Here is a 14,199-nt window from a genome sequence, read left to right as displayed (position 1 = left end):
AATGCTTTGTGCAAGTTTTCCTCTGAGCAAGCTGCTGAGGACAGGGGCAGTCACATCAACTGCCTGTACATTAACTGGGAGATGTTTCTGTGTTCATCCCTGGTCAACACCACAGAGGGTTCTTTCTTTAACATCCTTATTATACCTTTGAAACTGAATATAACTGTTTTCTAAAAAGGTTCTCAGCACTACAAACGATGACATTCAAAGCATCTATATGGAATATAGATATTCCAAATGAATTAAAATTAAAAAGAGAGAGAGAGGGAGAGAGAGAGAGAGAGAGAGAGAGAGGAAGGAAGGAAGGAAGGAAGGAAGGAAGGAAGGAAGGAAGGAAGGAAGGAAGGAAGGAAGGAAGGAAGGAAGGAAGGAAGGAAGGAAGGAAGGAAGGAAGGAAGGTGCTTCCTTCAAAAGTCAGAGTATTCTGACAAGGAGAAAACAGCAAAAGTAAGCCTGCCATCACCACGTCATTGCCATCAGGGCTCAAACTTGTTTGTGCCATCCTGGGGCACTAACCCTGCTGGGACAAAATCCTCAGGTGGAAAACAAAGATCTGAAGAGCAATGCCCTGATACCACTGCCCAACACAGATGGATAAGCTGCTTCATTAGCAAGTCCAGCTTTTACAGTGGGGCTGGCAGCATCTGTGCTGTTGTTCACCTGCAGTCAGGAATGTCACACTGCCATTTTTTCAACCCACATTTACTCTTTCACAAAAGAGCATCAACTTCTGATATTCGTTCTGCAAACTGGGGAAGAGTAACCCGCAGAATGCTGACTGCTGCAGAGGACAGGTTGGAAGACAGCCGCTCCACACGCCCATCGTGCTACGGCAGCTCCTTGCTGGATGTGCCTGGCATAACTGGTTGGCTCCTGACAGCAATCCCTCACAGTGGGGAGGAAAGCAGCACTTGCACAGCTGGTTTTAAGAGCGCTAACCAAGCTCAGCTAAAATGCTCAAGGGAGACTGTCTACAAGCACGGTCACAGGATGTGTTTGTTATACTGAGGACTAAACGAGATCACTTCAGATTGACATCAGGGAGGAGACGGGGTAAAATTCCCCGCTGGCCCACACTGCAGGATTTGTGGCACGTTTTTCTGCTCAGTTGCTGTTTCTAAATTTGGAAAGAGGCAGTAAAATATGCATGGAAAGAGTTGAGGAGTCAGAGTCTCCGCAGCTACAGAAAGATGTTGGATGCCTTCTTTCTGTGGGAACGTTTGTGGAAAAGTGCCTTTACATAGTTTAAATCTCTGTCTTGTGACACAGGAGCAAAATGGAGCCAGGAACGTATTCTTACTTCCATAATAAGAGCGTCAGAAGGAAACACCCTGAGACTTGTTGTAGGGGTGTCCGTCTGCTGTCTGCCAAAAACCAGTCGGGGGAAAGGCACGAGAGGGGTGTGCTCTGCTAGCTCCAGGTCTTAAGACCTTAGAAACCCGGTCTCTCTCAAACAGCTGAGGGTGTTCCATTCTTAGAGCTCAGCCCTGAAGCCTTGCTGGTTCAATTCCTCTCAACGACGCATCTAAAAGATGCAGTGCAGGCAAGCAAATCTCCACAGCTGTACAGCACAGCATCTAAGGGACAGCTCTTATTGAGCCAGCAGGTGTAACTGCTTCCCGAGGAGCTGTGCAGCCATGAAGGCATTCCAAAGCACCTCTTAGTCTTACATTAACGCATCATTGGCCTCATCTCACTGCCGTGCTGAATTTCCAGTGCTGACAGGTCTGTCCAGCAGCTCTGCTTAGAGAAGCACGATTTGTTTCAGGCACGCGTCCCGAAATCTGGAAAACCCCGCTGTTTCCAGGTGCAGGCAGTGCAGGCAAGGACAGACATCAGATGGCTTTGCACACTTGTGACGGCCTGCCTGAAAAGGAAGGAACGGTACCACGGCGTGGCTAAACTGAGCCCATCGAGCACGTGTGTGTTAGCTGAGTCCTCAGAGTCCAAAGAGAGGGAATTCACTGCAACACTTCAAGCACGATTAGAGCAACTTAGTTTCAGCGAGTTTAGCATTCGTGAGAGCTTCCTGCCCCTGCAAGTCTACCGAGCACCTGTGTTTTCTTACACCCCTGCACCACGCCGTGCTGCTCAGTGAGTCCAGCGCAGCTCTGCAGGACCTGGGGGACTACAGAATACGTGCCAGCGGTGAGCTGAGCTCGTTCTTCAGGTCCTGCTCCGGGCTGTGCCCTTCTCACATCCCACGCACCGAGCCCGGCCGGGCCACCGCTCAGCTCTTCCTTGGAGGAGAAAGCCACCAGAGATGCCGCCGCAGGAGCTGGGAGAGAATCGGGCAGAGATGCGCGCTCGGCTTTCAAGAAGTGCCGGGAGCTCGGGATCGGCCTGGAGAAAGTAACTCTGGGGAAGCCGGAGACACCGCAGGTCTCAACGTAGCCCCCGCAGGAGCGGTGCCGTTAAATGGCGTTGCCATGGCGACGGCGCGCCCTCCCTCCTCGCAGCGCGCGCAGCCGTCCCCGCGGCGATGGCGCATGCGTGACTATGGGGAGATGTTTCCCACAACAGGTTGGGGACCCCATTTTTCAATGATAACTACTAGCACATAATAGGGAGATCCCACAAATCCTGGAATTTGCCCTGGAATCATTTTATCTAGGGGGGTAGCATTTTCCACCTTGACCCATTTATAGAAATTCCAGAGAAAGGACATGATGTAAATTTTAGTATATTTGACTTGCCTGGCTCGCCAAGTGTATAATCAAAGAATATTAAGATGTTATAATAATGAAATAAACAGGAGAGTTAGGCAAAGCAAGACAAAGGGAACAAATAGGACACTTACCTGTATCCTGGGCTCGCTCAGGAAACTCCTGCGGAGTGAGTCACCAGAAGAGATCCTTCCCCATTGGTAGTCAGCTCTTAAATGGGTCTAGGAGAGGTGCAGCCAAAGGTGCAGAGACGTGCAGCCCCTCCGATGGCTGACTCATTGCTCGCCTCAGGTGATCAATCAGAGGTTCAGGCCGTGACTCAGCAGTTCCCATACACCTACCCACACTTAACTCCGGGTGTTTCTCACACTTTACTCTGGGTGTTTCTCACAATTTGCATGGCATTTATTCACTGTTTTCTCCGGGTTTTACACACACTTTGCACTAGGCTTGCACACACTTTGCTCCTGGATTTCTCTTACTCTACTCCGGATGGACTCACATCTTACTCTGCTTTTACTCACCATTTACTCCACGTTTACCTTACAATTTATTCCAGGTTTCCCCTCACTTGACTTGGTGTTGCCTCATGCTTTACTCCAAGTTTCCTCGCACTTTACTCTGGGTTTACGCACACTTGACTTGGTGTTACCTCACGCTTTAGTCCATGTTTACTCACACATTACTGTAGGTTTACTTACACTTCTTTTTGGAGTGTCTTTGACTCACTCTTTACTCAAGGTGGACTCCAAGTTTGCACCTACTTTACTCACACTTTTCTCCTGGTTTTACTGACACCCTACGCCATGTGTTCGCACTCTCTTCCTGCCCTACCCACACTTTACTCTAGGTGTTTCTCATAGTTTCCTCTGAGGTTAATCACTGTTTTCTCCGGGTTTTACTCACACTTTCCACTACACTTGCACACTCTTTGTTCTGCAATTACTCTTTCCCTACTCCAGGTGGACTCACACCTTACTCTGCTTTTACTCACCATTTATACCACGTTTACCTTACACTTTAAACTGGGTTTCCCCTCACTTGACTTGGTGTTAACTCCAAGGTTACTCGTTCTTTACTCCAATTTTACTCACACTTTTTTTGGGGGGTGTTTTTGCCTCACACTTTACTTGAGCTGAACTCCAACTTTACTCACACTTTACTCCTGGTTTTACTGACACCCTTCCCCATGCATTTTCGCTCTTCCTTCCTGCCCTACCCACTTTTTACTCCAGGTGTTTCTCACAATTTACTCTGCGTTTATTTACTGTTTTATCCAGGTTTTACTCACACTTTCCACTACACTTGCACACTCTTTGTTCTGCAATTACTCTTTCCCTACTCCAGGTGGACTCACACCTTACTCTGCTTTTACTCACCATTTACTCCACGTTTACCTTACAATTTACTCCAGATTTCCCCTCACTTGACTTGGTGTTACCTCATGCTTAACTCCAAGGTTACTCATTCTTTACTCTGGATTTACTCACACTTCTTTCTGGAGTGTCCTTGACTCACACTTTACTCAAGGTGGACTCCAACTTTGCTCCTACTTTACTCACACTTTAATCCTGATTTACTCACACTTTTATCCTGGTTTTACTGACACCCTTCTCCGAGTGTGTTTGCTCTGTCTTCCGGGCCTAGCCTCTCTTTACTCCGGGTTGTTAACGGTTTACGGGCTGGTTCAGCCCAGTTCCGTGACTAGCAGGGCGGAGGGATCCGCAGATCCGCGCCTCCGGAAAAAGGGAACCAGGGACCCCAAAATAATTAAAAACAGCAGCAATGATCTGAGGAGAAACAAACTAATTTACTAAATATAGTATCGGAATGCAAGATAACACGCTATAATACAATATAATTAAATTTGAAGCTAATAAATCAAATATAATGAGAGAGAGAATGTCCAAAAGGTGGGTAGGCCTCACCACAACACGGAGAGCTGAGGTGAGATGCGCAGTCCAGTTGAGCAGCAGGGAGAAAAAGGGAGGAGAACCGACGAAGAGCAGGCAAAAGAAGAGCGCATCAGGTGACCTTGCCAGGAGTTATATCTCGAGACTCTCTGTGACCGCAAAGTCCCCTGGGGAATGTAGTTCTTCTTCTCTTCCAGGCAGGTACCCAGAGCTTGAGCATTAACAGTTAAACTCCCACTGCCCCACATGATGTTATGATGTGGAATACCAAAAACCAAAAATCACAAGACCATGACACGGGTGTTTCTCACACTTTACTCTGGGTGTTTCTCATAGTTTCCTCTGAGTTTATTCACTGTTTTATCTGGGTTTAACTCACACTTTGCACTCAGCTTGCACACTCTTCGTTCTGCAATTACTCTTTCTCTACTCCAGGTGCACTCACACCTTAGTCTGCTTTTACTCACCATTTACTCCATGTTTACCTTACAATTTATTCCAGGTTTCCCCTTACTTGACTTGGTGTTACCTCACGCTTTAGTCCATGTTTACTCACAATTTACTCTGGATTTACTCACACTTCTTTCTGGAGTGTCCTTGACTCACACTTTACTCAAGGCGGACTCCAACTTTGCTTCTTCTTTACTCACACTTTACTCCGGATTTACTCACACTTCTTTTTGGAGAGTGTTTGAATCCCACTTTACTCAAGTTGGACTCCAACTTTGCTACTACATTACTCACATTTTACTCCGGGTTTATTCTCAGTTTTCTCCTGGTTTTACTGACACCCTACTCCGGGTGTGTTCGTGCTCTCTTCCTGCCCTACTCACTCTTTTCTCTGGTTCTTTCTCACACTTTGCTCCTGGTGTTTCTCACAATTTACTCTGTGTTTATTCACTGTTTTCTCCGGGTTTTACTCGCACTTTCCACTACACTTGCACACTCTTTGCTCTGGGATTACTCTTACTCTAATCCAGGTGGACTCACACCTTACTCTGGTTTTATTCACCATTTACTCCACGTTTACCTTGCAATTTACTCCAGGTTTCTCGTCTCTTGACTTAGTGTTACCTCATGCTTAACTCCAAGTTTACTCACACAATACTGTGGGTTTACTTACACTTTTTTTTTGAGTGTGCTTTTCTCACACTGTACTCTAGCTGAACTCCAGATTTTCTCCAACTTTACTCACACTTTACTCCTGATTTACTCACACTTTTCCTCCTGGTTTTACTGACACCCTACTCCTGTTGTGTATGCTGTTTCTTCCTGGCCTACCCACACTTTAGTACGGGCGTTTCTCAAAATTTACAGAGTTTATTCACTGTTTTCACCGCGTTTTATTCACACTTTGCTCTATGCTTGCACACTCTTTGCTCCTGGATTACTCTTACTCTACTCTGGATGGGCTTACACCTTACTCTGCTTTTACTCACCATTTACTCTGCGTTTACCTTACAATTTACTCCAGGTTTCCCCTCACTTGACTTAATGTTACCTCATACTTTACTCCAAGTTTACTCGCACTTTACTCTGGGTTTACTCACTTTTCTTTTCGAGTGTGCTTGACTCACACTTTACTCAAGGTGGACTCCAACTTTGCTCCTTCTTTACTCACACTTTACTCCTGGTTTACTCACACTTTTATCCTGGTTTTACTGACACCCTACTCTGGTTGTGTACACTCTCTGTTCCGGTCCTAACCACACTTTACTCCGGGTGTTCCTCACACTTTACTCTGCATTTACTCACTCTCTGGGTTTTACTCACACTTTGCACTATGCTTGCACACTCTTTGCTCTGTTGCTACTCCTAATCTACTCTGGGTGCACTGACACCTTACTCTGGTTTTACCATTTACTCCACGTTTACCTTACACTTTACTCGAGGTTGCCTTACACTTGACTTTGTGTTTCCTCACACTTTACCCCACGTTTACTTGCACATTTCCCCGGGTTTGCTCTTCTTTTTTGCTTTTCTTTGACTCACACTTTACTCAAGGTGGGCTTATATTTTGCTTCAACTTTACTCACACTTTTCTCCTGGTTTTACTGACACCCTACTCCGAGTGTGTTCACTTTCTCTTCTGGGCCTATCCACACTTTACTCTGAGTGTTTCGCACACCTTCCGCCTGTTTTTTCTCACACTTTTCTCCTGACTTCCTGTCATGGCTTTATGTTTTTTGCTTTTCAGTATTCCACATCAAAACATCATGTAGCGTACTGGGAATTGAAGTGTTAATGCTCCATTTCAGGTAAATTCCCCTGTACATGACGGAAGTCATGGGATCTGACCCTTCCAGTGGGGTGGTTTCTTACTGCCTGGCAGTGGGTGCTGGAGGTGCTTATTCACTGTTTTCTCTGGGTTTTACACACACTTTGCACTATGGGTGCACTATGGGTGTTTCTCATAGTTTCCTCTGAGGTTATTCACTGTTTTACTCACACTTCACTCAGGGCTTTACTGACACTCTTCCCCATGCGTTTTCACTCTTCCTTCTGGGCCTACCCTCTCTTTACTCCAGGTGTTTCTCACAATTTGCTCGGCCTTTATTCACTGTTTTCTCTGGGTTTTACACACACTTTGCACTACGCTTGCACACTCTTTGCTCCGGGATTACTCTTACTCTATTCCGGATGGACTCACACCTTACTCTGGTTTTACTCACCATTTACTCCACTTTTACCTTACAATTTAGTCCAGATTTCCCCTCTCTTGACTTTGTGTTACCTCACGCTTCAGTCCTTGTCTACTTGCACTTTACTCTGGGTTTCTCACACTTTATTCTGCATTTACTCACAATTTTCTCTGGGTTTTACTCACACTTTGCACTATGCTTGCACATTCTTTACTCTGTTGTTACTCCTAATCTACTCCAGGTGCACTCACACCTTACTCCGGTTTTACCATTTACTCCACTGTTTCCTATCGTAGGCGTGGCGGCCTGGTTCGGGAACGGCACAGCGGCCAATCCCAGGTCGCTCGGTCCATCAGCTCGCTGACACCAATGTGGTGGACAGCAAATGGCGTTTATTGGCGGGAAAAACGGCCTTATATAACCTCAGCACTGAACGCTATTGGCTATCAGGACCCTGTCTTCCCGTATAACGCGATATCTTCCGGGCGCCAGACCCTCACTACCTACATTTCCCCCCTCCCTATGCACAATTAAATTAGGTAAAATATATCAATAGATAACAATCTTCAATAGAAAACTCGAATAGAAAACATAGGGTGCTCTGAACAAGAACATTCTAATTGGAAGAGAAAGGGGGATGGGCTGTGGCCTCAGGCGCGCTCCCCACGGATGCGCCGGGTGAGCTGGATGTCCTCGAAGAGCCCCACCATGTAGGCCTAGCTCGCCTACGGCCGGGCTCTGGAAGCGCAGGTCGGTCTTGGAGTCCTGCGTGATCTCGCACACCAGGCACTGGAAGGGCAGCTTGCGGATCAGCAGCTCCGTGGACTTCCAGTAGCGGCGGATCTTGCGCAGCACCACCATGCCAGGCTGGTCACGCTGCCTGTGGCCGGCGCGCTCTTGTGGGCCGCCTTGGTGGCAACCGGGCCCGCATGACTCTCCCCCACGACTCTAGGCTTCTCCCACAGCCCGAGGACATCGTCTTCTCAGTTAACGCTTTAGTGCACTTACCCCAGACTTCGGGGTGGAGAATATCCACCGGCTGGTCAATGACCCTCATTTGCAAAAGCCTCGCAATAGTGAGAGTAAAATCTCTGGGCTTACAATCGATACCCCACCGCTTATCTAACTGCGATACGACCTTCACAAGGACTTCCATCCTCCTTGTTGGTCCGGGAGCGTCCTCCCCGCCAGGCTGGTCCTGCCGCTCCGGACGCTGTTCACCCGTCCAGGCGACAATCCTGGGTTTTGGCACCACTTGTTGCCTATGTTGCCCTGTAAAAAGCTTCCTTTGAGCTTTCTTGACCCATGCCTGCAGGTGCTCGAGAGACATTTGGACAAAGCCCTACATAACGTGCTTTCCCCTTTCGTTAGTCCTGAAATGGTCAGGCAGTTGGACTACATGATCTCTGAAGGTCACTTACAAATGAATTTCATTTTTTTTATTTCTTAAAGTTTGTTTAAGTCTATGTTGAGATAAAATGTAAAAGTCATTATCTTGCTGCTACATGTCCATGGATGATGAAAAATAAATCATGACAATTTATAGACAGTCCACAAAACTCTGAAGAGTTATTTATTACATACACATTTATTACACAGAGACTATTTTCTACGTGTTTTGGCTTTTGCCTGACACTTTGAATCAGGGGTTGATTCAGCTGTGCTTCATTCAGCAGCATGGCCAAGCAATAGCCCAGTACTCCCCTGTGTCTCACAAACTCTTCCCTCTTCCATCGCAGCAATGAGCCAACACTGCAGGAGAATTAGGCTTCCTCCACAGTCATGAATGCTTCTGGAAGTGCACTGAAGGGTGGGAGGGAAAAAAAAGGAGAAGAACAAGGTCAGCTAGCTGATGGGGCATGGCTGAGCACAACCACTGCCTGCAGCAAATATCCCACATCCCACATGCAGAGCCATGCACACCTGATAGAAACTTGTCATTTCCCGGTCATTGACCAGGACATCCTTTGTTCCTCTTCCTCCTTATTCACATCTAGATGCATATTTCTCTCAATTTCTGGGCTCACATATGGTTAGAGTGACTTCCCAGGGCCTTCAGACATCACTTCTCACAGATATCCCCAATCCTCTCTCCCAGACTTTAGTACCAACTGCTGCTTCCTGGACCACTCGCACTTCAGAAACCTTCCTGGATCTTCCAGTGCTTATTAGGATCTTCCTGAATTCTCCACAGTTCATGGTGAGACATCTTCTGTATGACAGGGCCTTGATGAGCAGCTCTTATGAAACGTTTGTTTGTAAGGCATGTTGTGTTGTACTCATGCTGAGAATTCCATTTGTCTTGGAACTGACTTGGAAGAGCAGCAGCCTGATTTACCCCATGTGAATACCAGCTGCCAACCAGAGGGTCAGGGATAGGGTTCAGTGTTTGAGTTAGGTTGGATATTAGAGTTAGGGCCGGGGCTAGCACTAGATTAGATTTAGTGTTAGGTGAAGTGCTAGCACTTGAATTAGTGTTAGGTTGAGGAATGTGATAAGAGTTGGTATTTAGGAGAAAGAGTTTGAGTTTAGTTTGAATTTTAGGACAAGAATGGGTTAAGGTTAGACTTTAAGATTTTGAGTTTGAGTTATGGGTTAGGAGTTAGGGTTAGGGTTAGATTAAAGGTTTAGTATATGGGTTAGTTAGCATGAGGCACCAATTCCCAGCTTCCTTCCATGGAGAAGAACTATGTGAGGACACAGATGGGTATGGCTAATTGACAGCAAAAGAAAGAAAAAGGCACAGTTCTGTAAAAATAAGATTTATTAAGTCCAAGTCATATCCACTGAATCATAGAATCACAGAATGGCTTTGGTTGGCAAGATCAGAAAGATCATCCAGTTCCAAACCAAATTCTCTGGGCAGACTGATGCGGTGTCTCACCACCCTCTCAGTGAAGGATTTAGTCCTCACAGCTAACCTAAAAGCCTTCTGGTGTAAAACCATTCCCTCTTGTCCAATTGTATGTCTAAAAAGTTGGTCTATCTCCAGCCTCTTTGTTCCTTTCAAAACCTAGAAGACTGCAATGAGGTCCACTGGAGCCTTCCTTCTCTAAGCTAAACCATCCCAGCATCCTCAACCTTTCATCAGAGGAGAGGTACTTCAGACCTCTGAAAATCTTTGTAGCACTCCTCTGTACCCGCTCCAACAGCTCCATGCCTTCCTTGTGCAGGGACTCCAGGCCTGATCTTGATTTTCAGTACGAATACAGACCGTGAAAGCGGGGCCTCACGATCCTTTTGGCTTTTTAGTGCTCCAGATGGCACCTTACAAAGGCAGAGGAGAGGGGAAAATCACCTCCCTCTCATTGCTAGACACCCCTGTGTTGGTGCAGCCCAGGATACCATTGGCCATCCAAGCGAAAGAGCGCAGTGCTGGCTCATGGCCAGCTCTTCATCCATCAGGACCCCCAACCGAATCCACTTTCCACAGTGGAGAACCTCTGAGCAATAGAAAATATCTTCTCGTTGTGTCAAACACAGATTTCACGACCCCCCAAAACACTCACTGCCCATGTACTTTCATTGCTGCTGTTTCATCTCTGACACAGTGAGGCATATGCTGAAATCTCAAGTTCCATAGAATCAAGGAGGGAAAAGAAGAGACAAATGGAAAGTATTGGAGGGGAACAGAAGAAGCACAAGTAGTTAGAAAATGTTACAGATGTATTAAAGGAAAAAACATACTAATGGAAAACAACCAAGCACAACCTTAGAATGGGACACATTAGAGGTCTCCTGGGGAGAGAGATGGAATCGTTACGGTTACTGAAAAACATCCACAATAGCAGTTTCCAAATGGCATCCCTCAGTGCCTGGTTCCTCACGCTGTAGATGAGGGGGTTCACTGCTGGAGGCACCACCGAGTACAGAATTGCCACCGCCACATCCACGGCTGGGGAGGAGATGGACTGGGGCTTCAGGGAGGTAAAGAAGCCAGTGCTGATAAAGAGGGAGACCACAGCCAGGTGAGGGACACACGTGGAAAAGGCTTTGTGCCGTCCCTGCACAGAGGGCATCCACAGCACGCACTGACGATCTGCACATAAGAAAGCAGAATGAAAACAAAACAACCAAAAAAGAAAGAACCACTAAACGTTATAAGACTGAGATTCCTGAGGTAGGAGTATGAACAAGAGAGCTTGAGAATGTGAGGAATTTCACAGAAGAACTGGTGCACAGTGTTGCCTCGGCAGAGTGGAAGTGGTATTGGCAGTGTGCAGCAGAGCATGGAGAAGCCCAGTGCCCCAGGCAGCTGCTGCCATGCTGGCACAAGCTCTGCCATCCAGGAGGATCCTGCAGTGCAGGGGCTTGCAGATGGCAACGTAGCGGTCATAGGACAGTGAGAAGGTAAAATTTGGCTGACAACAGGAATGAAAACAGACAGACCTGGGCAGCACATGCAGTGTAGGAGATGGCCCTGGTGTCCCAGAGGGCATTGGCCATGGCTTTGGGGAGAGTGGTGGAGATGCAGCCCAGGTCGAGGAGGGCGAGGTTGAGGAGGAAGAAGTCCATGGGGGTGTGCAGGCAGTGGTGGCAGGCTACGCCTGTGCTGATGAGGCCGTTGCCCAGGAGGGCAGCCAGGCAGATGCCCAGCAGGAGCCAGAAGTGCAGGAGCTGCAGCTGCCGCGTGTCTGCCAGCGTCAGGAGGAGGAACTCGCTGATGGAGCTGCGGATGGGCATCTGCTGCTCCTGGACATGGATAATCATCAAAGGAGAAACAAAAGGCAAGTTAGGTGAGACTTCTCTTGGCAACAACCTGTACCATTCCTTGGTGACCTTCCCACTGCTGTATAATCCAATGTTTTCTTTATCTGAGGGAAATGATTGTTCAGATCCAGGACTTGAGACTATTTTCATGAATTTGAATACATAAGGAAGAGGAGAGGCTTCTGCCCGTGGGCTCTTGAGAAAGCAATCCTCACCCACCCAGGTGGGTACTTTGCTAAGAGGCAGGAGTGCTTGGTTTTCCTTGTAGAATGTGACATCTCTCTTTGCATCTCCCCACTTCATCTCCCTGGGCTTTCAGGTATGTGGAGAGCATGATTGAGACCTGGCTTGCTGAGAAAGGCCACATAGACAGTATTCAGCTGATGAGGCGAGAGTAAACAAGACAAGGACACGGCGCCCTTGAGCAATGTAACAGAATGAGAAAAGAAGGGAGCAGAATGTAGAGATGAGAAAGACAAATAGCATGGTCTACAAGTAGCTGAAGAGCCTATCAGGAGCTCGGGCTTTGCAATATGTATGAGCTTCATTAGCGCCAACATAAATGCATGCAACCTTCTGATTAAAGTTGAGACTTTCTGATCAATTTTGTGGTTGTGTGTTTGTCTTCCGCTGAGCTCCAACACAGGTAAGGCTTTCAGGGAAAGATTTGCATCCTGCAGGGCAGCTCACAGCTTGGAAAGGCATCTGTCTTAGAGAGAGAGCCAAGTGCCCTAGTGATGGCATCTCATTAAAAGAATGTCAGCTCTTTCCCCAGCCTCACAGACTTTGCTGTCCACAGCCCCGAGCAGCTGCTCTCAGCCCCCGTGTGCTGCAGAAGGAACTGAGCTCATGCCTGGAGAGATGCAGCTCTGCTTTGCTCTGGCTGCAGACGAGGGGGTTCATGCTTGGACACCACTGCCATGAAGGCAGAGGTATTTCTGGGTGGGAGAGGATGCACGGGGGCTTCCTCAGAAGAAGGAGCCAGCTTGGAAGGGAATCCTATGTGGTTGTCTCTTGAGTTGTCCCTCCTGACAACATTTCTGTTTTTCCTTTCCTCTCATTCCCTGATTACAGCCCAGCTGCCCGGAGATCGTCTTCCCTGCCTGCTGTTTACAAGTCTTGTGTATTTTCCTTCTTTTCCTTTCCGCACTCACATTCACCACCCCAAGGTCAGTGCACCCATCTTTGCCTGTCAGGAAACTGCCTGTTTGCAGGGCAGTACCTGTGTGCATGCCTATCTTTGCAGGTATAAACAGACATATCAGAAAGCCTGAATGGGATCAACAAAGCTGATGCTCATTCTGTCCACTGAGTGAGGAAAGGCTGATGGAACATGAGGATGCTGCTCACAAACCTGTTCACCTCCTGAGCTACAGTACAACAATCTCAGCAATGTGTCAGCTTAGACAGCTTCTCTCCCATTTCTCCAGTCATCCCTATCCTAAGGGTAGGAAAATGAAGCCCCATGTTTGGTCCTCCTTCTTATAAGTCCCCTCTGCTGGGTCCTGAGCGTGCAGTGCAGCTGTGAGCCCCCAGCCCCACGCAGCACCCTTAGCAGCAGAAGGCCCCTGTGCTGCTGGGGGGCTCCTTCCTTCCCCCACACATCTTCTTGCAGCTGCCTGGCTCTGCTGGACAGCCCTTTACGCTTCCATAGGGATGGGATTCAGCTGAATCAGTTGAGGCATCTTATCCTGAGGTCGTAGCCCTGGGACCTGGAGGGCAGTCAGCTCCCTCCCGTGCCTCCCACACACCCAGCCAGACCAGCACTGACCACACATTTGGCCACAAGCAACTGGGCCCCCATCATCCCTCCTCTTTCACAGGCCTCTTTCTCCTCCATCTGCATTAATTCCCATCTTGTCTGGTGCAGTCTCTATCCTCTTATCAGCTCTCACTGACTGCATTTCCCTCTTGGATCCCCACAATGCTGGCCCCATGCTGGCTGTACCTCCCTCTCCCTGACGGAGCTGCCATCTGTGTCACAGGGGTTGTGCCGCACTCAGTGACATCTCTGTGTCTGCTGTAATGAAAAATAGCCTTAAATATGACAACCCCTTTTCTGGACAGTGCTCCTTGAAGACTTTGTCTGCAACACTGTGACCTCCCTAATGAACAGTTCAAGCCTTCAGGACTTGAGGGAAATGGCTTGTTAGGTCTTTCTGCACTGTAGTGAGCCCCACAGCGTGTGTGGTGTCCGTGAACTTCAGGCACTGAGAGAAGACTGCTGTAACCAAATGATGAAGGTGCATTTAAAATGCTGTCCAGAAA

Source organism: Phasianus colchicus, unplaced genomic scaffold, assembly GCF_987193195.1.
Source record: "Phasianus colchicus unplaced genomic scaffold, bPhaCol1.hap1.1 HAP1_SCAFFOLD_43, whole genome shotgun sequence".
Classification (NCBI taxonomy): Eukaryota; Metazoa; Chordata; class Aves; order Galliformes; family Phasianidae; genus Phasianus; species Phasianus colchicus.
The sequence above is the reverse complement of the archived record's forward strand: the minus strand, read 5'-3'. Positions refer to the sequence as shown.